This window comes from Schistocerca serialis, chromosome 2 (assembly GCF_023864345.2).
Source record: "Schistocerca serialis cubense isolate TAMUIC-IGC-003099 chromosome 2, iqSchSeri2.2, whole genome shotgun sequence".
Classification (NCBI taxonomy): Eukaryota; Metazoa; Arthropoda; class Insecta; order Orthoptera; family Acrididae; genus Schistocerca; species Schistocerca serialis.
Genome location: NC_064639.1, coordinates 381,041,794 through 381,054,893, shown reverse-complemented (window position 1 = coordinate 381,054,893; position 13,100 = coordinate 381,041,794).

The window sequence follows — 13,100 nt, the reverse complement described above, 5'->3', positions numbered from 1 at the left end:
ATCTCAGTGGAAAAGAAGGAATTTTTCTCGTCTTTGACCAGGGTGTGCATGAGATGCGTTGGTGCATAGTTCCAGGTTACTAGATCTTAGATCTTAAACTTGTTCCCTGCCACGTGGGGTAACCGAGCGGTCTGAGGCGCCTTGTCACGGTCCCCCCCCCCCCCTCCACCTGTTGGAGGGTTCGAGTCCTCCCTTGGGCATGGGTGCGTGTGTTGTCCTTAGTGTAAGTTAGTTTAAGTTAGATTAAGTAGTGTGTACGCTTAGGGACCGGTGACTTCAGCGGTTTGGTCCCATAAGACCTTACCACAAATTTCCAAAAATTACCGGTTCCCTGCGTTACGACCTAAAACATGTAAACCGCTGACTAGGACTTTACCCCGCATAGCATTGCAGAATGGCCCTACTATTCTCAGCGCTCTCTGCGAGTGGAACTGTCGACCTTTTGTATAACGTTTACTGCTCAGAATGCCACTCAACCCGTGTGCATGATGAGAAGGAGCTCCAAGTCCCACCATCCTGTCTTTGTGTCCTTTTTAGATGGTTTATCTATATCACTCTTAAGTCGATGTCGGAATGGTTTCTTTATCAAGACGAATGATGATTCTTTCCTCCATAATAGTCAAGATTGAACTGTTGATAAGCTGCGATCATACAGAACTACAATGCATTGTTATGCAGTATGTGAGGAAACTGTAATAAGAAACTATGCGCCTTGATCTGCACCTTTTTCGTTTACTAGATAGGACTTCTGTCACATGTGAGTAAGTGCTGCGGTATCTCAGTCGAACCCTCTTAGGAGAGAACTACACCTCTACCGATGTTCTGATGCTTGTACACTCTCCCTCCCGAAAAACTCCTTTTTCAAACGATCTGGTGGCCATCGCGTAAGTCCTACATTTCGTCATGTCTCTAGGACTGAAAGAAGTGCTGATTATACCTCATTAGTAAAATTCACTATTAGCTCTCAACATCTTAAGTAATGTGCCAAACGTGTCTGAGCGACAATCGTACAGAAACTCTGTGAAAACAGTCAATAAAATGCACATGTAAAGCTCCTTGCACAATGCACAACTCTGTACGGGCACTTGCTGATTTCGATGTTTTCGATGATATCCCTGAACTTAAAGCGAAGACAATAACGTTTGGAGAGGACAGTGGCAAGAAACATATCACACATGCTGCCTATATTGCAGTCGGCATCACATTTTCCCACAGGATGGAGTTTTACGGAGTAGACATATGGTAGGCGGTACATAACGTTCACCATAAGGGCTAATTTCCATCACAGCAACGCCCCTGAGTCACCTTTACAAGACAGCCTACATAGCCACACCCATAAGACATTCGTCAACTTGTTCGTGCGATTCAGTACCGGAAGATTACTTCAGTCACTTATTCCTTTCGTGTGAGCGATCTCACGACTAACAAGTCACTTTGTTTAAGAGAGTAACTTGTAACATCAGCTTCCCTCTGTCCTCGTATTATTAAATGTAGCAGCTGGCAGAATCGTCACACCATTTTAAGACTTAAGTAAGCAGAGAGCTTCAATAACGTCTGACGGACTGTCAGGAGACAGTGGTGTATCTACATGTTGTTTCACATTTTTGCTGAATCTAGGTCGCTTCCACAGTAAAATACTTCACGTACACCCTGAATAACGTTAAATGAGCTAGAGCCTGTCGGCAGCCAGACTTTTATTGGACTTATTGGCTACAAGAAAGCAGACTAGCTTAGGCAACCAAATACTAGCAAAGGGGTCTTCTCAGGACCGCATGACTAAGAAACTGGGGCCTCCAGTCCTTATATCTCAACTAAATATAGAAGGAATTAGCCGAGCTAAAAGCGACTACTTTTTCTAATTTCTTTTCAATAACAATATTGACGTGGTTTTAATACAGGAAACCCGTGCATCAGACGAAGAAGATCTTCGTACAAGAGGAAGAATATTTGTCTATGAGCTTCTTGCCGCAGCTTACGGCAACGTTTATGGTGTTGATGCTTACATTAGAGGAAATATTGATCATGTACACCTAATCTCAGCAAATACAGCTGATGAAGTTCATAATTTAAAAAAAAAATCAAGAACTCAGTATCCATAATATTTGCAAACCACCAAATGTAGAGTGGCGGCCAAATGTTCTGCCAATTACTGTTCATCCTTCAACATATGCTGCTGATTTTAACAAACACCACGAGCAATGGAGTTATGCATAGAACAACGACATGGTAACGCACGTATTGATTGTGCTGAAAATAACACTTACCTAGTTTTTGACGCCAAGAATTTGGATAAATTTAGATCAGCTGCATGACTGCAAGGTTATAACTCAGACCTCTCTTTTGTGTCCATGATATTCAGGACTAACCAATTTCTACATCAAGAAAAATCGTGTCAGACTCACCACATAGCCAAGAAAAACCTGTTATTTTCAGTACTGGCTTATCCAGCCCTCTGGTTAAGTCAGTGCCCCGACATAAATGAAATTTAAGAAAGGCAAACTGGCGAATTCCTTGGACTATCTGGAAAAATATGTTTATATAATTCCCCCAGAACCCCAGATCTACCGTCGTTTTGTTGGAACTGTTCTTGCACGTGCTAAGAAACATATTCATCGTGCATATAAGAGAGAATACATCCCAGGGTGGGATGAGAGAAGTGACCACCTACATGAACAATTTAACACAAGTTGAGACAGTGACATTGCACATGAAGTTCTTCATAGCTCTGATAATGCAAGGAAAGTACACTGGTCTAAGATGGTAGAAAACTTGAATTTCAATCTTTCAAGTAGGAAGGCTTGGTCCTTGCTCTGTAAATTGGATGGCCCCTTTAATAAATCTGATCAGAAGCCTGGTTTTTCCGCCATTCATATTGCTAACCATATAGTAAAGACGTCCAGATCGCCCAGGGATAAACATCACCCTCCAGGATAAAAAAAGAGCTAACAAATCTAAAAGCTCCGTTTCCAAGAGATTCAAAATTCTCTCACACATTCATCCGCCATGAAAAAGAGGTAGCTTTAGCAGAGGTTAAAAGTGGTAAGGCTACTGGGTTTGATAATATACACCCAGAATTTTTATCCTATCTCGGATAAAATGCCAAACACTTCCTTACTCTGTAACTTACCTACAACAAATAAAGCCTATGTTCGTCTGTGAAAATGGACTCGAAAAGCAACCTGAGCTATCATTAATCGGAATATAACCTGGATAACACTGTGTGCGTGTCCTGTAAGTGTCAGTTTCACTGTCATTTAAGCCCACAACAGATCGATACATGAAAAACTTAAAACTAACATTTGAATAAGCAGTCTGACTCTGTACTTGAATAAGAATTCACAAGTTATACAGAATCTGGCTTGTACAACGGAGTTTACTGGATTAGAGTACATGACATGCTTACTCTATTTTGCACTTTTTTGCACTCATCTCTTTAGATAACTGCCTTTTTCCAAGTGTTTTACAGAAATTCCCCAGCAGCATGCAGCAGAAGTGGCTAAAGCTTATTATTACTAAGCATGAAATTAGAATGAGATTTTCACTCTGCAGAGGAGTGTGCACTGATATGAAACTTCCTGACTTGGGTCCCGAGTTCGATTCTCGGTCCGGCACACAGTTTTAATCTGTCAGGAAGTTTCAAGGATGAATTTGATAAAAAGGAGTTTGCTTGGGTCCTGTTAACTACTAAATAACTTGTAAGAAGGGATTTCATAGATTAAGTCTATTTAAAGACTTCAGAAGTCATAATGACCAATAGTAGTTTGACAAGTATTAATAATGGCGAAATGCCTGACAATGACATAAGTATCAATAATGACTGAGTGCCAGATTAACAAATTATTTCAATTTCAAAGTTACATTACAACTTAATAACCAGAGCATTTTGTGAATTAGATGTGGAGAGTAATTATTATTATTATTTGGAGGATAAGGAGGCTTCTTTAACTGACAAGAAAAACATGGGGTTCTCGCAGACTCGGACTAGCAATCACGAGCCTAACCCTGCAATTGCACTTTGCGGATTTTGCCTTGAATTACATCTTCAAGCGTAGTTAAGCCATGGCGCTTTGCGAATTTTACCTTGAATTACATCTTCAAACGTAGTTAAGCATTCTCAATCTCTCCTGGCATTAGAAGTCAGGCCTTGAGTGTGGTAAGATCTGCCATCACCGACGTTACACGTGTTCTGTATCCGAGCTCTCGATCGACACTACTGACTCGCCTCCCAACAATGCTTAGAATCGCGCTCCCATGTTTCGCCCTCAGATTGTTACTATCGATATCTGAGTGCTTATTTATTTCCAATCTTACCCAACGCAAAGAATAGCGTTAAGCTGGCTACATTGTTTTCAATGTAATGTAGAATTCTGACACACTCCTTACAACTCGTTTCTTCTTTACTATTTTGAAGATAGGAACATTTCCCAAGGAAATGAAAAATACGTAAATTGTGTCAATCTTAAAACCTAGCAAAACACCGGATCTGCTCAAGCAATTTCGGCCAATTTCACTGTTTAGTTCCACGTATAAGCACTTGGAGGGTCTTATTTACAATAGAATCAGTGGATGTATTTTAGAACACATTCCAATAGAACAAGCGTGATTTAGACCTCACCGAAGCTACAACGACCAGATATTAGGCCTGAAAACTTTCGCAGAGCGCGGTTTCCAGGAGAAACTAAAAAAAATTTGTGGCCTTTATCGACCTTACGGCAACTTATGATATCGTTTGGAGGGGTGGTTGATATACGAATTTCTGAAAATAATTAAATGTCGAACAAGAACATCTCTTGTTAATAACGTAATAAGCAGTCGAAACTTCCAAGTTTGCTTGGGTAAAAATAGAAGCTCAATAAGGAAACTAAATATCTTCCTGCCACAGGACTCAGTTTTCGCGCCTCTTTTGTTCAGCCTTTATAGTTCTGACCTTCCAGAAACGTCTTCAAGAAAATTCTGCTGTGCAGATGGTAATGGCTTATCAATCAAAAGAGCTGGGTCAGTCAAAGGGAGGACTAACAGAGGACTGAGCATCTCTTAATTCATACTTCAAAAACTGCAGACTGAAGACCTGTTCCAGTACGAGAGAGGTTTGTGCGTTAAACCTCAGCAACAAACAAACTAATACTTAGATAAAGGGGCAATCTGATGGCAGTAATCTCCGACACAAGAAGTACCCCAAGTATCTTGGCATCACACTCGTCCGCACTCTATCTTCTAAAGAACATCTGGAAAACACATCATCCAAGGAGAAAACTGGAAACAACCTGGGGGGCTTCAATGGATACTTTGCGTATATCGGTTGTTGCACTGGCTTTTTCGACCGCAGAGTATTGTGCTTCAGTGTGGTGCAATACTTGTCTACCAGTCTCATCGATGTGCAGCTCAACAACACGATGGGCATTATTACTGGTACAATCAGACAAACTCCTGTCTACAAACTTTCCCTACTAAGCAACACTTACCCACCACAGATTCGCAGAATTGATACCTCTTTAGAGATTACCACAGTATACAAGAGAATAAGAAACTACCCATTAACCAGGACATAAATGTCTTCTGAAGAAATAGGCTCCGTTCGAGACACCCGCCACTGCTGTACGCCGAACAGCTAGCTACAAGTAACACCAAAGTAAAAGATCTGTGGAGCGCGAACTGTCAACACATCTGAAATTACCAAGATGAGAATGGTTCGGGAAATGTAATTGTGGCACTGTGGGTGTCGAAGTTGACAGAAAACTGTGGGTCAAATTAAACAGAATCCGCCCTGGATGTGCTCGGTGCTCTGACTCACTCTATGAATGGGATGCTGTGGAGTTTCCCGAGTTGTGAATGTCGCGCACTGAAACACTCGGCCACACGTATAAGAGCGGAATGCATCCTACGATGCTACGTATAAGGGCACGTTGAATGATTTCATGAATGCCAATGCCACGTAGGTGCAATGGATTAGAAACATAGATATTAATATTTAGTCGTTTTACTTTTGTTGTATGCAATGACTTTCATTACATATTATAAACGTACTGCATGTGTGTACCATGCGAATGATGATGATGACTGCATGTGACCCATCGAATAAACAGATTATGTAGCATACCAGAGAAAATTCTTGCAGCGCTGCTGCATGGCGGTAGCATTCAGCGCCGCTCGGGGTGCTGCTCAGTCGCTGCTGGAATACTGATATTCCTCGTGTTTTACTGTCCCTGTTAACACGTGTCGATAAAACGAATATCGCACTACAATGATTTTGGACCGCTCTATGGAATAGGCACATGAAATTCCTCCTTAAAAAACTTCTTTTTTTTTTTTTAGTGGGAGACAAACTTACGCTTTGCGTCTGCACTACGCGTCGCTTGAAAGACGAGATGAGCAGAATTTTGTTTGAACTGACTCCAGCTACACACTGCAAAAACGAAATTATATCTGCTGAAATATCAGTGAAAATGTGTCTGGCGACTGTTAGGAGGGAAACCCGGTTATTCGTGAGGCTGATGGTTCGTATAAAATCACCCACCACCAATCTATGGTTTTTGTGTCTGGTACTACTTGCATGAACATCAAGAGCTCAGATGGGAACCCAGTTCTAAGCAAAGAAAGGAAAGCAGAAAGGTGGAAGGAGTATACAGGGTGAGTCACCTAACATTACCGCTGGACATATTTCGTAAACCACATCAAATACTGACGAATCGATTCCACAGACCGAACGTGAGGAGAGGGGCTAGTGTAATTGGTTAATACAAACCATAAAAAATGCTCGGAAGTATGTTTTTTAACACAAACCTACGTTTTTTTAATGTAAACCCGTTAGCTTTGTTAGCACATCTGAACATATAAAGAAATACGTAATCAGTGCCATTTGTTGCATTGTAAAATGTTAATTACATCCGGAGATATTGTAACCTAAAGTTGACGCTTGAGTACCACTCCTCCGCTGTTCGATCGTGTGTATCGGAGAGCACCGAGTTACGTAGGGGTCCAAAGGGAACGGTGATGGACCTTAGGTACAGAAGAGACTGGAACAGCACATTACGTCCACATGCTAACACCTTTTTATTGGTCTTTTTCACTGACGCACATGTACATTACCATGAGGGGTGAGGTACACGTACACACGTGGTTTCCGTTTTCAATTACGGAGTGGAATAGAGTGTGTCCCGATATGTCAGGCCAATAGATGTTCAATGTGGTGGCCATCATTTGCTGCACACAATTGCAATCTCTGGCGTAATGAATGTCCTTCACGCCGCAGTGCATCTGGTGTAATGTCGCCACAGGCTGCCACAATACGTTGTTTCATATCCTCTGGGGTTGTAGGCACATCACGGTACACATTCTCCTTTAACGTACCCCACAGAAAGAAGTCCAGAGGTGTAAGATTAGGAGAACGGGCTGGCCAATTTATGCGTCCTCCACGTCCTATGAAACACCCATCGAACATCCTGTCAAGGGTCAGCCTAGTGTTAATTGCGGAATGTGCAGGTGCACCATCATGCTGAATACCACATACGTCGACGCGTTTCCAGTGGGACATTTTCGAGCAACGTTGGCAGATCATTCTGTAGAAACGCCATGTATGTTGCAGCTGTTTGTTACAACACGCAACTGAACGTCGGAGGTTTCAAGCGTCAACTTTAGGTTACAATATCTCCGGATGTAATTAACATTTTACAATGCAACAAACGGCACTGATTACGTATTTCTCTATATATATTCAGATGTGCTAACAAAACTAACGTGGTTCCGTTTAAAAAAACGTAGGTTTGTGTTAAAAAACATACTTCCGAGCATTTTTTATGGTTTGTGTTAACCAATTACACTAGCCCCTCTCCTCACGTTCGGTCTGTGGAATCGATTCGTCAGTATTTGATGTGGTTTACGAAATACATCCAGCGGTAACGTTAGGTGACTCACCCTGTATAGAGGGGTCTATACAAGGGCGATGTACTTGAGGACAATATTATGGAAATGGAAGAGGATGTAGATGATGATGAAATGGGAGATACGATACTGCGTGAAGAGTTTGACAGAACACTGAAAGACCTGAGTCGAAACAAGGCCCCCGGAGTAGACAACATTCCATTGGAACTACTGACGGCCTTGGGAGAACCAGTCCTGACTAAACTCTACCATCTGGTGAGCAAGATGTATGAAACAGGTGAAATTCCCTCACACTTCAAGAAGAATATAATAAATCCAATCCCAAAGAAAGCAGGTGTTGACAGATGTGAAAATTACCGAACAATCAGTTTAATAAGCCACGGCTGCAAAATACTAACACGAATTCTTTACAGACGAATGGAAAAACTAGTAGAAGCCCACCTCGGGGAAGATCAGTTTGGATTCCGTAGAAATACTGGAACACGTGAGGCAATACTAACCTTACGACTTACCTTAGAAGAAAGATTAAGGAAAGGCAAACCTACGTTTCTAGCATTTGTAGACTTAGAGAAAGCTTTTGACAATGTTGACTGGAATACTCTCTTTCAAATTCTAAAGGTGGCAGGGGTAAAATACAGGGAGCGAAAGGCTATTTACAATTTGTACAGAAACCAGATGGCAGTTATAAGAGTCGAGGGACATGAAAGGGAAACAGTGGTTGGGAAGGGAGTAAGACAGGGTTGTAGCCTCTCCCCGATGTTATTCAATCTGTATATTGAGCAAGCAATAAAGGAAACGAAAGAAAAATTCGGAATAGGTATTAAAATCAATGGAGAAGAAATAAAAACTTTAAGGTTCGCCGATGACATTGTAATTCTGCCAGAGACTGCAAAGGACTTGGAAGAGCAGTTGAACGGAACGGACAGTGCCTTGAAAGGAGGATATAAGATTAACATCAACAAAAGCAAAACGAGGATAATGGAATGTAGTCGAATTAAGTCGGGTGATGCTGAGGGAATTAGATTAGGAAATGAGACACTTAAAGTAGTAAATGAGTTTTGCTATTTGGGGAGCAGAATACCTGATGATGGTCGAAGTAGAGAGGATATAAAATGTAGGCTGGCAATGGCAAGGAAAGCGTTTCTGAAGAACAGAAATTTGTTAACATCGAGTATAGATTTAAGTGTCAGGAAGTTGTTTCTGAAAGTATTTGTATGGAGTGTAGCCATGTATGGAAGTGAAACATGGACGATAAATAGTTTGGGCAAGAAGAGAATAGAGGCTTTCGAAATGTGGTCTAAAGAAGAATGCTGAAGATTAAATGGGTAGATCACATAACTAATGAGAAAGTATTGAATAGGATTGGGGAGAAGAGAAGTTTGTGCCACAATTTGACCAGAAGAAGGGATCGGTTGGTAGGACATGTTCTGAGGCATCAAGGGATCACCAATTTAGTATTGGAGGGCAGCGTGGAGGGTAAAAATCGTAGAGGGAGACCAAGAGATGAATACACTAAGCAGATTCAGAAGGAAGTCGGTTGCAGTAGGTACTGGGAGATGAAGCAGCTTGCACAGGATAGAGCAGCATGGAGAGCTGTATCAAACCAGTCTCAGGACTGAAGACCACAACAACAACAACTACCTTTGATTACCCCGATGCGCACTTATGGTGGTTGTGCTGTGGTAGCTCTTATGTATGTGGAGATATGAGTTTTTGAAGTGGCTGCCATGATGTCGTGATAGTCAGCAGGGCATCTTCTCTCAATTTCGCAGCAATGTATTGTCCAAGAGCAAAACGTTCGAAATTATTCTACAATGTTCTCGACCTTTTACGAGCATCCTCAAATGTTAATGAACGTTTTAGAATTTTACAGGACATTGTCAGATGTTCTAGTGAATCACCTGGATACGTTTCGCATCGTATGCATCTGCGCGCCACAAAATCGTCTTAACATAGACAAAGAATGATAGTGTGAACGAATGTTTTCAGCAACAAAAATGACGTAATTCCATAACCAAAGCAGCAAATACGAAATATGATACCAGGGGAAAAATATTACATCCACTGAAACAATGACGAAACAAGACTCCTTAAACTCGGTAAATGGTCCCATTATGCCCGAGGAAAAAGCTTGTACATCGTAGAAGCGGAAAACAAACGGAAATTTAGTATTCATGCCAGAATTCTACTCATTTCAATTCACGCAGCACACAGCTTTAAAAGGCACCAGTTTCGTATAAGATTAACGTACTGTATGACTGTCAGTAAAGCACAAGGGCAGACGTTCCAGTGGCTGACAATAAAGCACAATGACAAACATTTCAATGTTTCGGAGTGAAGTTTAATAACCGTGTTTCTGGGACGTTTTCGCGTTTTCGACAACCACACCACATCCTAGAACAAAACATCGAATTTGGTTTATAACAGTACACTTCGATTAAGTTAGACGTTATACAAATAAGATTATTTGCTCTTTTTCTTCCACTTAGAAGGCAGCTAAAAAAAAAACAGCAAGCGAAGTGGGTCCTTTCCATATAGTTACTACTTAAAATTGCATTTGATTCACACTGTCTTACTGTTACCAAGGTAAAACTATAAATTATATTTTTGCGTTATTTGTATTAACAAGTCCTTTTATTGGTTATATTGTTGTCACAGATGTATTAAAGATAAATATCAGCAAATAGAAGTGTTGGCACGATTCAGTTACAGATAATTTTATTGTCAAATCTGAGACACCAAGAAGTTTTTAATTTTAATCCACAAAGAGTCAGGGTCATGAAAACTGTATTTGGATTTTATGTAGATATCCACATGTATCTGGGCTTAACGAAATATTCATTTACAGACATCGCGTTTCAGTTCTTGAGAAAGAATCCAGTACGCATTTCTACGTTGTGTTTTCCATCACCTAAAACTCGCAAGACAAAGATGTTAGCACAGATTGTCTCTAATGCCCTCATGGAAGAACGGAGGACCTCGTCCCGGTGAAGACGATGTCTCTAAACATGGATCACATGCTCGAAAACATAAAGGGCAGGGAAGTTAATAGGCCGTGTGCTTTTCATAGCAATAGCCCCAGTACTTGCTGTGATCGATTTAGGGAAGCTAGGGAAAATGCAAATCCTTATGGTAATACCGAGTTTTGCAAGCCATTGTTAACGAATGTAAACCCAACGCCTTAACCACTACGACACACCGCTCAGTAGAAGACAGGAGACGTTAATTTAAGACACGCGCTCAGACAATGAGACAATCAAATATATCCACTTCATACACTATTTTAGTCGGTTTCTCGGTACATCGTTAGTGAATGCTTTGTGTGGAGCAACATTGTGTAGTGCTACAGTGATATTTATCGCAAACGCGCTTGTGGGCTTTTTTTCTTTTTGCGGTGCAGGAAACAGTGTACAGTTTTCATCACATGATTTGGAACTAATCTTAAAGTATACAATATCAAGTTGTCTTGTTTTCTTTAGATACTAATATACTTCATGAAAAGTCTTTCATCATTAATAGAAACACTAAAGGCAAAAATTATGCAGACAATGCGGGCCGTACCGGGGCAAATATTGTTTTGAATATTCACCCAACTAAAGGATCTTACCATCCACGACTCTTCGTCAACGTATTTGCTGTTAGCTTAAACCGCACTAATGAAATATTTCGGGTAATCAAAGATGGAGCACTATGAGATATGAACTGAAATAACTCAACAGAAGACGATGATATACGAGACAGCTCCAAAAATTTACACCTGCCGTCCCATGCTAAGGTCACTGAGCAACAATAATGGCGCATTGTGAAAGCAGAGTACATGTTCCAGGTTTCCTGCAGATACAGTTCTGCTGTGGTACGGGTAACAGCTGCATCACAGTGTTCGAATGAAATATCGCGGCAACTGGAAATGTACTATATTCCAAAGCTAAAGTACGAGGACCAGTACAATTGTCGTGGGCGAATCGTCTAAACAGAAAAGAGATTCACATGCAAAGGTGCCCTCAATCAGACCAAGGTCACACTGGCGTGAGGATACTGATCAGGAAGGAAGGCCATCAACGTTGACCAGAGACGACAATATTCAGGCACTTGACAAACGTTCGCAGCAGTCACAGATTTTCCGACGGTGAGGACGTTACAATTCGGTTCTTGAATGGCTCTCCCATCTGGGAGCGGTTTTCTAGCGTCGAGGGATTCAACGATTGGTAGAACGCAACGACCGTTGTTTGCAGAGACTTGGTGAGTTTGTTGAAAAATAGTGTCATGTATGTGTGTCACTTTGAAGTTTAGTGCAGCACTCAATAATGGAACAATAATGTGTAACTTACTTCTGGAAGTCCCCTTGAACCTACGCACCTACTGAATGTGAGAGGTGTAAGAATCGGATGACTGTTCAAGTTGGTGTCCAAAATCTATGGAACGGATCCTCAGGAAAGGGTTATCATCACATTACCAAAGAAGACATGTGTGAATAACTCTCGGACGATCAGTCAGGCCCGTAACACTGGTAAGCTGCGTACCAAAGCAGAATACAGAGTATTTCAAAGATAAGTTGAAGATCTACTTCAAAAATGTGGGCATGGTTACAGGAAGGGAGAAGGTACCAGAGAAGCAAATCTTACTCAGTGTTTAGTATCTGAAAGCAGATCGAAAACAAATCAGGATAACAAACCACTTTTTTCAGACCTAAAGTCTTCGACACTATAGCTACGTAAGAAGTGCGCAATCGTTAGATTGGAGGCAAAGCACAGAAACAGACGAATAATCGACAATATCTACAAAGAAGCACTGTGAAAAAGGGTGAAGGAAAATTTCAGAAGCGGAATTAAACTGCAAGGGGATCAAAAAGCAGTACTATAATTTCCAGACGGCAGCATATTTAGCAGAGAACGTGAACAAATCAAAGAAGAAGATGAAAAATAATCAGAAAGGGATTAGCGATTTACTTAACATAAAATTTGTGAAGGATAGAGTACTGGAAGATATAAAAGAATTATTATTAAATTAAATGCAGTATTACATAAGATGGCTGAAGGGACAAGGTTATCGGGAGTGGGATAGCATATGTGAAGAAAGTATTCCTCAATAAAAGAGCACTGCAGATATCAGGTATTGATATAGAAATGAAGAAGTTCTTCAAAGTGTAGCAGCACAGCAACGTATGGAAGTGGAACATGGGCCATCGGAAAGCTGGAGAACATTGGAGCCATTTGAAATGAGCT